The sequence below is a fragment of the Anser cygnoides genome, chromosome 7 (genome assembly GCF_040182565.1).
Source record: "Anser cygnoides isolate HZ-2024a breed goose chromosome 7, Taihu_goose_T2T_genome, whole genome shotgun sequence".
In the NCBI taxonomy this organism is placed as follows: Eukaryota; Metazoa; Chordata; class Aves; order Anseriformes; family Anatidae; genus Anser; species Anser cygnoides.
This window is the reverse complement of record NC_089879.1, coordinates 22,757,436-22,776,666: the sequence shown is the minus strand read 5'-3', so window position 1 is coordinate 22,776,666 and position 19,231 is coordinate 22,757,436. Positions and strand designations below refer to the sequence as shown.

General features: G+C 40.6%; 1 long non-coding RNA gene across 5 annotated transcripts in view; it reads left to right on the top strand.

The window, feature by feature from the left end:
* LOC125183408 (uncharacterized) overlaps positions 1–19,231 on the top strand; it is a 34,010-nt gene that overhangs the window by 5,858 nt on the left and 8,921 nt on the right. For 2 of the 5 annotated variants that reach the window (XR_010832938.1, XR_007165365.2), the window contains exons 2-3: positions 7,131–7,200; positions 9,847–9,974. This is a non-coding gene — a long non-coding RNA (uncharacterized lncRNA). Of the gene's footprint in view, positions 1–3,391; positions 3,444–4,252; positions 5,051–7,130; positions 7,299–9,846; positions 9,975–19,231 lie in introns of all 5 variants that reach the window. The other 3 variants (XR_007165366.2, XR_007165363.2, XR_007165364.2) reach the window with 3 other exon arrangements.

Sequence of the window (19,231 nt, the reverse complement as noted above, 5' to 3'; positions counted from 1 at the left end):
GAAAAATGCTTCTCTTCATCTGACAAAGCTCAGCCTTAGAGAGGTACAAGGATACTAATGATTACCAAAAACTTGTTCTTGTTGTTATCCTGAAATGACTGTACTCTGTCCAGAAACCACCTCTTGCTGACGGTACCATTTTCTACTTGTAAGAAGCTTATTGAACTTGATTCCCCACAGACATTTTCAGTAAACACCAAAAATAGTACTACTCTCTAGTTGCTCCCTGTGTCATTACTGAAGACACTATATCTGTATGTATGCCCATTCATAATGCTGGCAATAAAAGAGTAGTATGAGCATTATCCCCCATCCTCTAATGCTTTTATGAATAGCTAACAGCAAACATGTTGTTCTTAATGTTTCTTTACAATAACCAACAAGATGATTACCTCTGTTAAAGCATAAAAAATAAAGCAGGTTAGAAGCCTTCATCAAAATATCTGTAAGCAGTAAGGTGGAAACTTTTGCTGCTTAGCTGCTGGGAGTATGCATTCATACTCAGCTCCATGCTTGTACAAACGTAAATATAATTGCTCAATCATGAAATTTATGAGACAGGGAATGAAATATCTTGCTGTGATGTAGAATAATTGTGTTTATGATGGCCTTCAGGAACCACGACTTCGGTTATATTAGAATATTTTTCTGACAAGTCATAGCTTTCTTTAAGCCAAAGACGTGGTATTACGAAAGGAAGATAGACTTTGATTTAAAAATAAATAGGTCAAGATTCGTAGATGAGCAGGGTTCTGCTCCCAAATAACCTCTGTGTGCTACATCCTATTCATGAAAATGCAGCGTTTCTGTGATGACTTTTGTGCACATGTGGTCATTTTGTCATGCTCTATGTTTACCAGGAAGAGAGGCTGATGGTGGGACGCTGTCAAAGAGTGAGCCTCTAGAGGCAGCAGGCTAGCAGAAACCTCTGGAAGTGAGCATGGCCAGGGTGGTTGTTGGGCAATAAGTAATATGCAGTGGCACCCTCTGGGAGGGGAGAAGAAGGTCAAGATGCTGATATGGCGAGCACCAAACTGAGAGCTGCATGGAAGGTTGAGAAGAATGCCAAAAAAACCTTTGACAAGAAGTGGAAAATTATGAGCAGCCTAAAGGTTAGGAAAAGGGAAACAGCTGTAAAATCATTGTTTTTCAGAAAATGAGCCATGAATTGTGCAGAACTATATGGACTTCTGTAGAAGTAAGGATACTGTCCATGACAAATGCCCTGAGGAGAGGAGGAAGCAGAAACTGGGAAATAAGAATGGGGAATTTTGTTGGGTTTTATCTTGGGATTACAGTTCTTTAGGTTATTCAGCAAGGAGCAGTTAAATCTCTCTTTCCTGTAATCTGATAGATACCTCTGAGCAGGTAAGATCTCACAACTGCAGTGGCTGGCTGAGAGAAGAGAAAAATTGTTAATATGAAGGACATCTGATGGCTCTGCACTAGGCCCATGGGAAGTCTCATAGGGAAGGGTTTTCGCCTCTTCAGTCCTCTCTCAAACTTCTGTTCTACTGCTGCCCTTCCCACAACAGGAGGAGGGTGTTCCTGAGACAGCAAAATTCAGTTCATCAGGGTCATGAAAAAGCTCTGGACTGGCTCTTCTGAAAGGGTTTCAGATGTATGTTTCACTAATCAGATATGATGACTACCCTGTGAGACCGTGGACCTCTTCAGGCTCTATAGGTCTTAAGGAGACCAGCCTGGAAATGGGAAGACTCTTAGGGGACAACTAGAATAATGACATTTGTATTTAGCTCCAGAAAGTATTGTCTTGTAAAACAAGGCTTATGTCAAGGAAGGTGATGGATGTACAATGGGTGCAGTTAGAAACTTTTTGATGTAGCAGTTGCCTGAGGAGAGCTACTCCCTAGAAGAGTGACGAGGCTGGACCGGGTGCAGTAAGTGGCCAGAAGCCCTCTATCTGCAGCTCTGTGGACAGGACAGAATGAGCATTGTCCGTGATATCCTGCCACAAAGCAAGCCTTAGCACATTGCTCTGCCGGTGGAATAAGAGTGTTCTGGAAGAATGACCCTGTGGCAGGAGGAGTGTATCCATGAGACCTCAAATTGTCACTTAATGTGTGTTGTGCCAGAAGCAGTTGTGTAATGATGTTCTTTTTGTCTCCAGATGCCCTTCCCCTCAGCTGAGTTTTCCTGTTATGCTGGTGTCCCTCTTGGGGTTGATTCCAGCAGCAGCGGATACTGACTTGGGTTAGAGGGAAGAGCGAAGCGAGCACTTGTTTGCAGTGGTTTCTATCTGATACTTTCAGTGTTTGACTGAAAAAATGTCATGATACAAATTCAGTGAGCCTTTATGTTTTGCCATCACAGGTTTGGATGTGTGAATTTTTAGCGATTAGACATATGAAATGCTTCTATATAGCTTTACACACAGATTTGAGAGAGGACTGTTAATGGATTTGAAAGAGATCGACTGATTTATCCAACTATGTTTTGTTTTAGTAAAGATTTCTGATACGCTGCTATTAATATTTCTTTCTGTTTTTACCAAATGAATTGTATAACTAGGCAGCTGGTCTATAATTATTTGTAAATGTTGCAGAACATGCAGTCACCCAGCTGCCTACAGCTGCATGCCATTGGGAAGGCAGCGAGGTAGTGACATGCTGACTTCCTTGAGACAGACAGGTTTTTGCACTGGCTAGGTGCTAAAAAGCACAAGTCATCAGAAGTACTCTTTGTTGCGTTCTCTGAATTTTTCTTAATCTCTAACACGTTGCAGCTCTGCCTGCACTGTGATGTGCATGGTCCAAGCAGACGTGTTTCTGTTGCTAGCACGGTGACTCTGGGTTCCTCTGAGGAAAAGGGCCAGACTGCTTCAGTCGCTTATCTCTTTTTCTAAGCAAAATGCACCTCAGCAAGCATAGGTTTGTAGCAGCATTCTCCCTTCATTTGCATTTTTATCGTATCTGGTAAACAAAATTTCAAATAACACTTAAAGAGCCATTCCTATGTGTTGGTGAAAGATATGAGGAATCTAATTTAAATCCAGTTTCATCTGGCCCATGCTTGCTTTTAGTGTTGCTCTCATGCTTGCTTTATCTGTTCCAGAACTTGCCGAAATTCTGTTGAATTGCTGCTTTTCTTCCCCTCTCTCTATTTTACACTTGGGTTTTTTTCTGACACTGTTCTTAAAAGGAGCAGTGCAGAGGACTATTAGGACTACTAATAGGACAGGATAAATCCTACTGACTCGAGTGAAGCACTTGAATTATCTCCAAACTGCCACTTTTATTGACAAAAGAGTATTCTAATAGATAAAACTGTAAGTCCTGTGTACTCCGCTATGCTGCTCATTGTGATGGGAAAAAGGTTACTGAATGTACACTGTTTTTTTTCTGTACATACTGACTTTATGTTTTTGTAGAGCAGACACAGTGGTGCCACTCCTTTTGCTGAACACCAGACAGGACCATCAGGTGTGTTTTTGATCTTTACGTTACCCCTGCAGAATGGTTTTATCTTCAGCAAGAAGGCAAACTGTGAGACATGTGGTTTGGGGAAGGGGAGACTGTCCTTTTGCCCCACAAAGTCAAAAACTCTGGATTGCAACTGTGGCAAGATGTTTAGTAAATCCTGGATATGGAGCTACTACCCAGAACTAGTAGCTGCCAGTCTTGAGATGTAGTATAAAGTCCCCTAACAAACCTTTGCCAGTTATTCGTTGCTGTGGGATATACTGAGCTGAACAAGGCTGAGAGGGAAAACCTGAGGAAGGCAGAAATCTTGTTAACAGATGTTATTTTACCTTCTAGTTGCTCTCACCGGCAAATACATGGTTGTAAGCAGACATGGAATAAAAGCTCCATCAGCTGCTGAGGCTCCTGCCAGCCCATCCTGAGCACCTTTTGGGAGTGGAGACTTAGTCTGATTCCAGATTGTTTGATATAAGCATGTGAGGAATGGGATGAGAACAACAAATAACTTGTTTTCATCTCTGATTGAAATCAAAATAAAATGCTGGCCCAGAGATTACAGGCTAGTGCAACTCATTATGCTGTTCAGACCTGCTTTGTTTTTTCACTTTTAATTGTATGATAGAGCAGCAGGATGTTTATGGAAGCATAAGAGGCTTCCACAGATGAGCTCTGGCAAAATATGTGATCCTGGATATGAAAAAGCAAAACTGAGAGATTTGTACATGAAAAATCTAGTGTTATGATGCCTACTTTTCTTTATCTATGTTTTCCGTCATTTCTGACTTACAAAAGTTATTTCTCTGTGTTAGGTTGCTTGGTGTGGGTGTACCAGCAGACCAGAATACCCAAAGGATTAAATATCTGTACTTGATGCTTAGCAGGCAAGTGAGATTTGTGTGCTAGTGACTTGTTTGCACCAAGTCCCCTCTTGGGCAATGTCAGGTTCCAGGGCTGATGATCCAGCACCTTTCAGGATCTCTGCATTAACAAAAACAAAACACAACATTGTGCTTCTGAGCACAAATGCATTCTTAATAGAATAATCCTTCATTTCAGTGTTTCTGTGAGACATGGGATCACTGTCTGAATTGCTTTGACAAAAGAAAATCAAGTTTGTTTATTTTCTTGTTATGTTTTGTTGTGTTTTCAACTAGGGCTTTACTAATTAAGCAGCAATTTAGTTGCTTACACTTTGAAGTTTCATTCATTACCTGTCCTGTGTTAAGTCAACAAAAGGCTACATCTAAGGCAGCGAGTCTCAGGCCATCGCTTTTTTGGCTGCCTAATTAAATGTAATTATTTTGTGCCAGGGTTCATACTTGTAACATTGCCTTGTAATAATTTAAATTGTATGTATGCTGCAGGGGGACTGTTTGACGCCAGAGAGGAGACGTTCCTGCTGTCCTTCCTTGCAATAGCATGCAAGTCAAAAGTACAGAGACGTCATTTTCCTACCTACTTATTAGCTGCCCTACAGGAGAAGCTCACCAGTAAGGCACTCATTTTATATGGACAGGATGTCTAACGGACCCACTATTGTGCCTAAAAATAGCCTGCATTCAGGACATGCTGGGATTAGCCACAGAGGGAATCCTAGACATTTAAAAGTGAGTGACCTTCCCATGGCACACGAGCTTTGCATCCGTTCTCTTTTATTTTATAATTATGACAGATCAAAAGCATTACACTGCCACTCATTATCTCTTTAGAGGGATTTGAAGAATTACTGTCCTCGTGACAAGCAAAATACTCCTGCTGCTTCTATTTGTTGAGATCAAGCAGTAAATACCCCTCAAACAGCAAAATCACCTGTATTTCATTTTTCCCCTCATGGATTAAGAAAAAGGTTGTTGCAGGAAGAGTAAATGAGCAGCCCGATGCAGTTAATGAGCTCTGGTAAAGCTCCTGACCCATGGAGTAAGTACAAACCAGCCTGAATTTTGAGCCAGACTTCAATGATTAATAATATGGTAAATCTAGTCTCTCTGGTAGTAATAATAGGGGTCACCTTTGGCTCTTTGTTGGCCACTGAAATGAGTGCATCTTCACGGTATGTCGGAGCCCTCCCTTTTCGTCAATGGTGCCAGCAGGTCTACAGCGAAGCAGTTAAACCTAATGTGAGATCTCAAGTCTCTCAAGCTGCATTCAAGTTTAAAGGCGGAGGAGGGGAAAGACCAAACAATTTCTGGCTTTCTAAGAGCTAGATAATTTGTGGAGTGTTTGGAGGAACATCACAAAGAATACAAATGGAAAAACAATTAATCAATTTAATGTAAGGGACGGATGGGACTGTTTCTTTCCAGAAATACTGTCATATCGGTATGTGACTAAAAGCAGGAAGCAGGATTTCATTTATAATATATTCAGTTCAATATAAAATGTCTTGGTGAGGGGAAGACCCTAAATGTTTGTGGCAGTTTTGCAATTTGAGAGAAGCAGCAAGATAAAAATCAAACATGCATGTATTTGCTGTGGCTTTTTTTTTTTTTTTCTTAACGCTCTTAAGAAAACCTGATTCCTTATACATACTGTTTCAGTTTAGACACCTTTGGGGATTATGCCTGAGCTAATTTTTTAGCTCACTGAATATGCTTGGCATCCAGCCCACTAAGTTTATCCTATCCGTGACTGAGAGCACATGTCACAGTGGAAGATATTAGGAAAATGTTTGCTCCGTGATTATGGAATTAGGGCTTCAGGATTTAAGTTTGTTAATGTGTGGGAGTAGGGGGAGAGGAGACTGTATTTTCATTTGATCCTGTCCTGTGTTTAGGACCCCATTATATGTCTTGTCAAGTGTGCGTTTTGTATGAGGGATGAGCATATTCATCTCCAAAGAGCAGGTTAGGCAGCATGAAAAGCATTTCAGTTTTGCACCAGTAGGTACATAAGCTAAACCATATAATTTACATTTCTCTTTTAACTTGCATTTACACCCACTTACATCTGCTGATGGCAGAAGCTTATTGAGATAGGGAGTCCATCAGTCTACGTTCAGTTTTAGATGTAGGGGTATCATTAATGATTAACTTCTTCTCATTGAGTATCAATTTAAATCAGATCCATTTAAATTCATTTAGAACTGCCAGGTGCAGATGTGAAGTTCTATGACTCAGGCCCCCCACAGCAGGCTAAAGTAAACAAATTCATTTAAGGATGAGGTAAACTTCCAGAAAGATTGTGCTAATGTCCCCTGACTGAAAAGGCAAAAAGTCTATATGGACGCCAACTGTGGAGCATGGTTCAGTGGGAGAGGAACATGGAGCTGTGCCTGTTACTGATGAAAAAGCCCCAAACACATGGAAAATACTTCTGCCCTGATTCTGCCTCTTGTGAAGCCCTTTGGTGCTATGCTGGTAGTGTCAAACTTAGTGTAGAGAGACCAAATTCTGCATTAACAGAGTACTGGAGAGCTCTCCAACTTCATAGCAAAGTTTGCTTGGGCTGCTAGAATCACAGGCCCCTGGTTAGGTGTGTCTGTCCCTTCAGAGATGGTGGGGTTGTTGGAATTCAGTTGCAGAAGCAGAGCTTGTGGTTTGTAGTGAGGCTGGAGCAGGCTGAGATTGCCTACCATCCTGCTCCATCAGACAGGCTGCCTTAGAGGGGCAGAGCTATGTAAAACCAAAGAAAATGGGAAAATATAAGAACTACTGTAAAATGTAATCTGCTTTGTGCTTTCTTCCCCAGACTGTAAGAGACCTGTCTTAAGAAAGATGGAGGTGGCCCCCATCTTCCTTCCACGTGCTGCTCTGCCAAGGTACAGGACATCCCAGTCTTGCTGTATTCTGCCAGAGAATTACAGCGGAGAGGAATTTGTACACTACAACAGAAGCTGAAAAGAAAGAAATCATCTGTGTGAGGATCATGAGCTGTTTATTTTTTGTTTTGTTTTCATGCAAGACAAAAAGCATGACCCAAGTCACTAAGTATTAAGCAGCATATAAAACAAATGAATGAACAAACATGGAAGTGTTTACTGTCTTAAACCTCAGTGCTTTCTGGTGCATGTTTTACTGTATCTTAGATTAACAATTAGGTTTGAGAGTGTTTTTGTGGCTGGCATTCGAGATTTGCTTCCTATCAGAAGTTTCAAGCACAGCTGCTTCTTGCCATAATGCTCTAAGTGGGCTCTTGCAGGAGGACTGGCAGAGACCCAGAGGCACTACTGATGCCAGCATCTGCATGGCTGCAGAGGTGTGTCCAGAAGTGGTGTGTGTGCTAAGCTCAAGAGATGATTCCCAGTGAACTTTCAATTCCTACTTCACTTTTTCTGCTGTGCATGATTTTGTAGATCTTTGTCTTACTTCCCTGAGTTACTTCTTTTCCAGACTGAAGAGGGACAGCCTACACTGTTGCTTCTTACCTGGGAGCTGATTTGTACTTTTTGATAAAACTTCCTTGATTTTTCTCACCCCCGTACCCTAGCAGAATTCTGTCATATCCTTTCTTGAGACAAGGAGACCAGAATATTCAGGCTGTGGTTAAACCACAGATTTAGATGTTGGCAGGATAGTGTTCTTGGTTTTGTCTGCTGTTTCCCTCCTAGGAACTACTAGTTCCTAACACTTGATTGTTCTTTTAACTATTGAATATTGAGATGATGGTTTCGTGGACCTCGTGACTATAACATTAAGATTTGGTAATGGTCAGCTCAGATCTTACCATTTCTGTGTATGTAGTTAGAAAACACCACGACCACCACCTCCCATATATAATTTTACACACAGCAATGTTTGGTCGAAGTACTGTTTGGCTCCCTTAACACTACCCACTGACTATTACCCACCATTATGTTTGAAAGAGTTATTTGGATCTAGCATGAAGTTGTGAGGTCCTAAGAAATCTCTCCACCAGCTGTGATCTTGAGAGAAGCAGTCACATTTTCTCCTGATAGGTTTCTGGACTTTGTATACACAAGATGTGAAGCCAACATCCAGATCTTTGTTTGCTAGGAGCCAATGAGGCTCAACTTGAACATCAAAAATACTAAAACAAAATACTTCCAGCCCCTGTGTCCTGTTATCAACAGATGGTATTGATAGCCTGTTCCACAGTAAAACAACAAAGGTCTAAACAGGATCTTTAGCAAATTGCCAGTGCAGATGAAAGAAGGGAAGATAGAGGATTAAGAAAAATGGTGCATTTAAACAGAAAGGAAGGAAAGCAGCATGTACAATGTAGGTTAATTCAGTTTTCTTGTATATGCATCAAATGGCCCTGAGTCTGTTGCTGTTTCAAAAGGGGTATTATGGGTTTCATTTTTGGGGGGAGTTGTTTTTTGCTTTTTTGTTGTTATTTTTGTTTGTTTGTTTTTGTTACAAAATCATTATTTAAGTGGAGCTTTGTCTTCCCGTCAACTCCAAAAATGTGATTTAAGGGCCACATTTCAGAAATTCAAGGCAAAACACCGTCACCTAGCCTTTAGAATAGGGAAAGCAGTGCTGCGGGGTCTACAGACTGGGAAGACTGACATAACAGCAGGACAAATAAGGAGGGTTTGTGTTTACCAGATCTAGCCAATGCTTTGATAAACATCACGTAGCTGGGAGGAGGCAGTGCTGCATCTGCGAAGGCAAGTTGTCTTACATTTATTGAGTTCTTTGAGGGAACCCCCATTGTTCATGTGTCCCTTGGCTCCCAGTTAGTATAGATTTCTTTGGCAGCTAAAGGCATTATGGAATGTGAGGAAAGGTCTTTAAATGGTGAATAATTAATTAAAAGACAGGAAAAATCAAGTAGGAATATGTAAACGGCTTTCAGAAAGGAGAGAGATCACCAGCAGGTAGTGCAAGGATTTCGTGTGTTCAGTATACTTGGAAATGAGTGGGAGGAAGAGGTGAACTATACGGTGACAAAGTGTGTTGATGATAGCAAGTGTTATGGGGGAATAGTGTAACAGACCAACTACAATGGGCTGAAAAAGAAGGTGGTGATTAAATGACTCATGTGACAAGACATACAAAGGAACTAAAGTGGAGGAAGTGCTCTCATCCTTACCCTTTCAAAGATAAGCCCTAAACTGACTCTTTCCATCTATATTATAACTAATGGTGCCATGAAAGCATTGGCTGAGTGCAGTAGCAGTTAAAGGAGGAATTCAAATTTCAGAAGTGGAGATCGCTGTAATGCTGAATCTGATGCAGGTCTGTGTGAACCTCTGGTCTCTTCATCCCCAGAAGAATGTGGGTGACTGGAGAAAGCAGAGAGAAGGTTAATGGGATAATCAGAGGTCTGGCGTGACTTCTGTGTGAGGAGTGACTAAATAGGAGGACTCATCAGCCTAGAAATAGCACTCAGGAGAGGATATCATAGAATTATATGTAATAAGGAGTGTTGTAAAGAGGGTGACTAGCAGTTCAATGCCAGTACAAACCTTTTTTCTTTTTTTTTTTTTTGTAACCAGGTTTTCTCATTCTGATCAACATCTCCAAGCTTGGGCTCAGTCTGCCAATATCTCCTGCCTCATGAGTGATAGCACTGCAGAGTGGAATGGATCACATTCAAAAAGCTGGTCTGTACAAGCGTTTTAAGGTACGGTGCATACTTTAAAAACCCATTAGCTAAAATGCTGTCTGTACTCTTATGCAGTAGAACATCAATGCATCAGCCTTGGAATAGCTGTAGAAGAAAGTACTTAATATTGAATTTTCTTGCCCTTAAACTTGAATTATAATGATGATACTTCTGTGGCTTTGCATTTTACAATACAACTCTAAAAATACTCCACAAACACTTTAAGATTCTTTCCTTATGATTGTAATGTCTGCCTTGGCAAATGGTGTGCATTATAAAGATATATTGTAGCTGTATTGAAGGTACATGTTACACAAAAAAAGAACTCATTACAAACAGATGTTGTATTAATTGTAAATGTATGTTCTTTTTAAAAACTGAAATTGCTCTTAAAGCACCTATCAAAAAGTTCAAGTAACAATCCCTGTTGTGTTCATGCATTCTATCTTCCACATTTTTGTAGGGGAAAAAAATCCAAAACAATTTAGAGGCTCTAGCTGTAATGCTGCTGTTTTATTTTTGATACTTTTGAATAACTAAATATTTCAAGTCAAATTTTGGTGTGTTGCATAAAAAACTCTGCATTCTCTCTATATATATCTTTAGCATCTCAAATTTACTATTACGTGTGAGAATAACTTCAGAGACGTGTGTGTGTATTTAAGAGCAAGGTGGTGCATGGAGATCTGAGGAGAAATTCTGAAGACTAAGATTAAGTATTTTAACTACACACCCTTGAGGTTGTGATAATTCAGAAATATGTCTTGGGGGAGTTATAAAGAACCTTTTTCAGGTATAAGGTAACACTAGTAAACAATACTTAGCAGAATTGCTGAAAATACTGAGTCCGTTTAATCTGCACGAGCAATCCTTTGAAATCCAAGAAACAGATATAACACGGGTTGCTGTAAAAGTGGGGTGAGAACATGCCAGATCTCTTAGGTAAACAGTCCGCTCACAGTCAGGCAGACTAGATATTCAACATTTGACATAAAAACATTACCTTCATAAGTGAATCTACTACCACCATCAATGCCTGATTTAGTTGGTCTCTCCATGTAACTGATGGTGCTCAGTCATGTGGTTTCTACTTACTCAAACCCCCTCCTTGATCCATGCTACTCTTGATTCATTAAGGTTTGCTCTGATGAACTGTAATCATCAGACTCTTGATTTATGTCACTTTGAATGTAGTTTCTTGTGCCGTCCTGCAGCACCATAACCACTGCAGTTTTCTCTCTTGATGTCTCTTGGGCATCTCTAGTGCTACTGCCCAAATTCTTCTGTCACTGCTGATTTCCAGTGCAACCTTTTTTAGTTTTTAAGGTTTTTGTACTTCAAGTTGTCTGTGATATAAGGCACTCTTTCATGTACTCCCAGTTGCCAGAAGGTCATGCTGCCATCCGGAAGGACCTTGGCAGGCTGGAGAGGTGAGCTGAGCAGAAGCTCATGATGTTCAACAAGAACAAGATGATACAGGGTCGGGAGCACCTTCTCTATACGGTCAGGCTGAGAGGGCTGGGACTTCATCCTGGAGAAAGGGAGGCTAGGTGGGGATCTCATCAATGCCTACAAATACCTAAATGAAGGTTGCAAAGAGGATGGAGGCTGTTTTCAGTGGTGCCCAGTGACAGGACAAGAGGCAATGGGCACAAACTGGAACACAAGAGGTTCCATCTGAGCATCAGGAAGCACTTCTTTACTGCGTGGGTAATGGAGCGCTGGCACAGGTTGCCCAGAGAGGCGGTGGAGTCTCCCTCCTTGGAGGTATTCAAAAACCACCTGGATGTGGTCCTGGGCAACCAGCTCTGGGTGTCTCTGCTTGAGTAGGGGGGTTGGACCAGGTGACCCCCAGAGGTCCCTTCCAACCTCAGCCATTCTGTGACTGGGTCTCTCTTTCCTGTGTGCATTTCAGGCTCTATTTTGAACTCCTCAAGTATGTCCATAGTGCTGTCCAGGACCACTTGTCACCTCCTTATCTTCCTGATATGACTGAAAAACAAACAAAAAACAGTTTACATAGTGTATTTCCTACAAATTTACCTTTCGGGCTACATTCAGTTTTTCTAAAATAGTGCGTATGAAAAGTTGTGCTGATGCATAATGGCTGAAAGTTTGGCCCATTTCTAGGTGAACACTGAGCAAACTTTATTGCAGAATGATGCAAGCATTTATAAGATGCTCCTTTTTATGAACAGTGGAAAGGCCAGAGATGACCTACTCTAAATAGAGACGGAACAGAAAGAAGACTATTCAGCTATGGGCTTTTTTTTTTCTCATCTTTTCATTGCAGTTAATGTCTCTCTTGAAGGCAAAGGTGTTTCTGCAGAGCTGTCTGTAGTTAGATGCTTGATCACTGCATGAATGTACATACAGCCAGTATTTCAGGACATTACACCGGGGTAGATGCTGCAATTAGTTGCTGCTGTGCTTTGCTGCTTTGGCAGCTGCTGGGGACAGTTAGTGATGGCATTGCTCTAGGCTGGGAGGGAAGTGAGGGAAGAGGTTATTCCAGTAAGTGACTTGCCTCCTGTTTGTAGCTTGGCCCACTGCATCTTGCCAGACACACAGGCTCCTCCAAGTACTTTCACAATCATCTCTTGTCTCTTCAATTACCACTTCCTCCTCCCCCTGCCTCTCTCTTCCGTTTGACCTCCTAGTAATTCCTCCGGCGCTAGCTCAGGACGGTGCAGTAGGCTATACTACCCGTCCAATTAAAGATGTAAGTATGTGGCACGTTAGAAGTTACCTAACAAGCCCCTAAACTCCCCTTAAACGAGAGCCCGCTGTCTCATTGATCTTGCCCGACCCACTTTGAATCCCAAATTTTCATAGGCTGCAGTTAGCTGTCACAGCAATTACAGGTTTTTGGAACTCCGCTGTTGTTTGCTCGCTTTGTGCTGCCAGCCAGTAGTAGTAGGCTTATATGTCCAGATTTAGACACAGGCTGATTTCCCAGGTTCATATATTGCACTTGGGGTTTATTTTTAATTCATAAAGACCACTTGATGTAATGATCGGCAATCAAAGAATACACAATTATCACTCTTGCAAACTTTCCTGTGCCTCAGTAATTAAACCAACAAATTAGTTAAAGGCTCCAATGCGGAAGAAGATTGGTAGACTGTGGTCAAGACACACATTTACGGATTTTCCCTAAAGCTGCTTTTCTTGAGGAAGCTTTGATAAAGACCATATGATATCAATTATCATTAACTCTGTGTGGTTTCTCTGCATTTGGAGCTCTCAGACATTAGTAGACAGGAGCCCTGCGTTAAGTCTTTAATGTATAACTGGTATTTATGCTGCATAGCCTATTCTCATTTTGATTTGTCAGCTGACATTTGAAAGAGACGATTTAAGACAATTTATATGCACAGACTGTGGCCTGTTGTGCTGAGTGACACTTCCTCCTCTGATCTGATTTGACAGAGAGCTATTCCAACAGCAGCAACAACATATTTTAAGTGCCAGATTTTAAAACAAACATTTTAATTATATCTCATGTTCAGTTACTGCCCAAAAAAACTGAAGGATGTGTTTTGTTAAGGTGTCACTGCCTGAGCTTGACAACAAAATCAGTGTGATTTAATAAACTGACTTAAATCCTCTCTTCAGAGAACACACTCGTATAAAGTCCCTAAACATCAAAGTCTCTTGTCTTAGCTCTGTTCTACAGTCCGTCAGTGTGAGCCTTCCTTTACAGGCAGCAGAAGGAATTCAGCAAACATGTAGATGTGATTCATTCTTAAGATCTTCAAATATGTGGATGAGTCACTGATAAGTACATGTAAGTTGTGCTGACCAGATTTAGAGTGTAGCATCCAGCACTGGAAATTACAGGATGTAGTTGGGAACAGATGAGGGAGCCTGAAAACTCTTATAATTGAGGAAGTACATATGAAAATCTGTAGCAGGCTAGAAAGTTCATTTGACTGGAAAAACAAATGTGTACATAACTTATTTTACTGGGATTTACAGACGAGTTTAGGCCTGATAGCTCACAATTCCTCTTTGCTCCTTTTTCAGGTGGTGGTTTCCAACAGTTTGGGGGGGGGGGGAGGGGAAACACCCAGTTCTTAGCTCTTAAAATGTCCTAGTTCTGTAGCTGTTTGAAACTAGATTGGCAATATCGGCTTGTATTTTAGCTGAGCTTTATGCCCACATCTGATCCATTGGCTGTGAGATGGGCAGTTAGGGGACTGTAGCATCAAGGCAGATAACCAGGATGCAGAAATGTATGCCTTGAAAATTTTTTCTTGACCTTCTATTTATATGTCAAAGCCCTTGGGTTGCTTATTTGCTTCATATGCAAGAACAACACAATTTCAGGGAGAAGGAAGGGAAGGTTTGTGTTTGGACACGCCATGTGCTCTCAGGCCCTGTTCTTCAACCCAGACAGTGAAACACTGTGCAGAATTTTAGACCCTTCCTGGCAGATAAATCAACTTTTGACTCCCAAGAGAAATTTGGAGACTTCAAATGACATGTTTGTACATCACCTGAGTTAATTTGACTGACAGGTACATGAGGTTATCACATACTGCTACTTATCTTTCTGACTTAGCGCATCATTTTGGGGCAGGTCTACGTTACTGAGGCTTGTGATGTGTTTTACTTTTCTACTTAGGACTTTTCTTCTGTTTATCTAACACCTGCTTGGCTTTCTTTAAAGCTACCACAGTCAGTGTGAAACAGTACAGGTGTTTTTTTCAAGTGTCATAACATAAAACTTGTATGTGTTTTGCAGCTACAAAATGTGCAATAAAGCAGCCCGTTAAGCAGCCAAATTCCTGCTAGATGTAAGCACACAGCAGGGCTCCACCTGCACAGCAGGCCTGGACTTGACCTTGTGATTTTACACACTGATTCATCACAAGGATATTTGGCTGGGATGTTGCTGTAATCATAGTGTAATTGGAAAATCTTCTGATGTTCAATCACCTTTAACTACCTATTTTTGTATCTAGATATGAGCAAACATCTTCAAGGACAGCAATGGGAGGTTTCCCTTTGCTATGAAGAAATGTTAAGCAGGTTCCAATTTTTTCTCAGAAACTTTCAGAACTTTGGGGTTATTGGCTGTTACAATCAAAACTAATCAACAGCTTTATAAAAAGCCATCACCCTTTGTCTAGACATCATTTAAAGTAGCAGTGCCACCTAATGCTTACTCTTTTTCCACATTTTCAGTCTTTCTTTTCCCCAGTCACTTCTTAATGATTAATCCGAACAGCTCATAATCTCGATGTTCAGCTTGGGAGTTTGCATTTTAACTTAGTGTGCCCAGTATTTCTTGCTTAGCTGTTTAGACGTGCTTATCCTATACTGCTAATTTCTGAGACTTTCTCAACAAAAAGTAGTGAGAGCAATGCCAGGTACAGATTTATCTTTTCCTGCCTGTTTTTCTACAACCGGGTTTACACTGAACTAAATAGAAATGCAGAGCTTGTGAGAATCCTCTATTTCTGCTGCAAAACTCTAATTATCTCAGTATCCTCTTACCCTGGCATGACGTAAGCCTGTGGCACATGGCCTGAGCTTCATAGATTTCAGGTTTCTTTAGCAATCCCTGATAACGAAGCCTTGCTTTTTTTGCTTCAATTGTTGCTAATTTCAAACTTCAGATTATTTGCATTAAATTTAACATCCTAGTCTTCACATGGAGCACATAATGGGCTCATTATGAGACGAGTTTCGTCCCTCAAAAGGAGTGGAATTCCAAAATGATGCTGAACTCAAGATGAGACTAAGATGAGTGGTGGATCTCAGGGTATCTTCAAAGAGTGACTGGCAATGTAGCATTAGAAGAAATTGAGAGAAGCAGAGGGAAGACAAAAAAAAATTCATCAGCCACTTGGAAACTGCTCTGTATTATAACAGCTGTGATGGGCAGCTCAGAGGAAAACACAGACAGGAGAGATGAAAATTTCCACTGGCAATCTGAGAACAAGACAGTTTGGAATGCATGCCCGTGTTTAACAGAGGCTGGGCCCTGGCTTAAACATAGTCCTTGCTTAACCAAATCAAGCTAAGAAAAGCTTACAGTGCTCAAGACATGCAATTTCTGAGCATAGTTAGTATTGTAGTGAGAGCCACTAAAGAAACAGAAATTTAAATACTTCAGAGCAGCAGAAACTCCAGGTTATCATTGAGTAGTTTAGCTATTGAAAAGGATTTGAATTTATGGGAATAAATCATTTCCCATCAAAACTGTTCATGAATTACCTCATTCTTCCGATTTTAATAGCAGATTAAGTCAGGAAAATGTTTTTGCATCAATCTAGCATTGCTACTGAGGCAGCAGCATTTAGTGATGCTAGGAATTACTTATATTTACTGGGGTACATCTTGACCATTTATTGAGCTTACAGTTAGATATTACTGTATTTTATTAATCTTCCTCAGCAAAATATGCTGGAATTATATTTGCTTGCCCTTTGTCTAGGCTTTTACCATTTACACAGAGCCATCTCCAGACTCAATATTATGCATGCAGAGTAAAGCCTTCAAAGCAGTACTCCCAATCTGCTGGGTTTAGGCAATGAAATTCAGATGGGTTACAGTGCCCACAATCTGCTAGGTTTAGGCAATGAAAGCCAAACAGGATATAGAAATTCATAGCAACTCCATCATCTCTGCTCCTTAAGCTAGAACCTATTGGGATATACGCTTCAGTGACCTTTGCTCACTTTTCAGGTTCTCATGAAACAATGCTGAAAAGGATGGGGGAATTAGCTTTAAAAACTGTGTTAGTTACGTGGATTTAGCATCCTGATAGTGTGTGGTCCGGACGTGGACACTGGGATGCTAAAAATATGGTGCTGTTTTAAAGACGCCTGTATTATAGAAAACATGCCATCAGACTTCTAACTCGCATGGACCATCTTTCACTGCTTCACTGTGTGACTATATATTAGGACAGAGTCATGACAGGCAATTATGCTGTGTGTTTCACTGCACATACAGCTCTGCACGGCTTGCACTCTGGAAAAAAACAACAACAAAAAATAAACAGCTTTGTTGTTTTTTAGAGAAATTATTATTTATATATATATATGTAAATATGAGGATTAATTAATCGATAATGTGATTACCATCTGAATAAGACCTAGGCACAAAGTCTCCAGTAGAGGGAGTGACCAAATTAAAAATCCAGTGTAAACTACTCTGAATTATATGTTGCTGGAAAACATTTTTATTCCCCAAGTGTGAGCAGCCTGGGAAGTGGGGAACTATCAGGAACACCAGGACAGTGTTTTACAGACCCTTGTGCATGAAGCTGCCAGTTACACACCTGCGTGAAAGCCAATGCAATTTCAAATAATGACATTAAAATATGTGAACAGCATTAAGAGCCTTTGCTTTCTGCAGTTCATGCACTGTGGCTGCTGACATCTATGTTGACTGCATTGCATTGCAATATTCAGTATGTCATATATAAGCATACATGGCATTGATTACACTACTTTTACCTTCAAAAGAAACCCAAAAATTCCATATTGTATCCTCAAAACCATAAGGAAGCTGAATTCTAAATATAGGAGTGTTTCCTTCTCTTTCTAGAAAAATATCCTGATTAATCAAAATGATTAAAAGATTGTTTAGCCTTTAGGTAGCACTGGCAGGCAGTGCCTAAAACACCGGTAATGACAGCTTAGAGGTACCTGTTTATTTCCCTGGTGATTCCCTCTTCTCACTCTATCTCCTACAATCTCCTAGGCACATGTACCTAAAACAACTATCCTCTTGAGAGGCAGCTCAGAGAAACTAGCCAGGGTGATGATGAAACATAGAAAGCCCTTTCTCACTATACTTTGAGATGTGAGGGAAGGAATGTGCATTTGTAGTTTATTTATTTTTTAATAGTGTCTTTTTACATATTGCATGAGGACTCTTAACTGAGGTCTTTGTGTTGCAAGCCATCAGACAGTGGAGGTACAGTTTCAGAAGCCTCTCCATAGAGGTTCACTGAACAGAAGGTTGCCCTATTTAATACAAAAATATAGTATCCTAATATAAAAAGTAGCATCTATCTAAAAATTTTATGAGGAAAGCAGTGTTTGGGGATGCTAAGGAAATGGTGCACTTGAGAGAGGAATAAAGGGAGTGTGTGTGAGGGAGAAGAAAAATGAACTCTATCTAGAAAAGAACTGCCAGCATTTAGTGTAAATATAGTTTTTGATAGAGAACTAGCTTTTAAAAAGATCCATTACCTTTGTGCCTTGTTGCAGCTTTTGAGTGTAGGGTTTTTTTATTTTGGTTGGTTTTGTGTTTTTTTTTTCTACCCTAGCTAAACTGTGTGTAAAGTAGTAGTCCCATTTCGGGTGAATTTTTAAGTTCTATAAACTTCATAATTGTAGCACACAAACACTTTTTTCCCAAAGACAAACAATGTAATATCCTCTGGGGAAAACAAGAGGTCTCCAAGTTTAGAAAACAGGCTGGAGTGATCATTAGTGAAGCACAATTTCATGGCAGGAAGTCGGCTTGGATCCCGTCTATGTATCCCAGACATTTTATGGTCTGGATACAGAAAGCTCATATGGTGAATGTTGGGGTTTTTAACAGCCATATTTTGGGCCCATAAAATAACCAACTACAACAGTTAATTTTCACCCACACACCCAAATTGCTAGTTGGTATCACAATTTCAGTCCCCTGACACCCCTTACACAAACATACACTATCACCACCAAAAAAAGTAAAACCAGGAGGGTAGTCTTTGGGGACTGCAATGGAAGTTAAAAAAATCACACACACAATACACACAAAAACGAGCAGCAGATGACTGATTATACCTTCCAGCAAGTCACAGGAGGAAACAGTTTACAGAATGCGTTGCCTCACAGCTCTTCCATCTCTCCATCACCTCCCTGTCCTTTTCCTTTCTTTTCTGGTCTGGTCTCTGTCGTCCTCCTTTCATAAGCTGTTGTAGCCCAGAGCAGAATCAGCAACTTCCAAGAGTACCAGCAACTTTAAAATTTCCTTTCACCCTTTCAAAAATGGATCCATGTGTTTAAGCAGGAAATACAACAGATAGGTTGCTACTGTGTTGTCTTGCGTTGTGAGAAAATGTAAGCAGGCAGCTAGGTTATCATCTGCTCATCCTAACGAGCACTTAGCCCTACTTAGGACACTGCTGTGCCTCAGAAGAAAGAGAAATGCTGATTCTCTGCTTTATCAGAAAATGAACAAGATGAACAAGCTAAGCTGTGAAACACATTAAAAACTTGTTGGTCATTCAGTTCAATAGGAAAAAAAAAAAAAAAGGA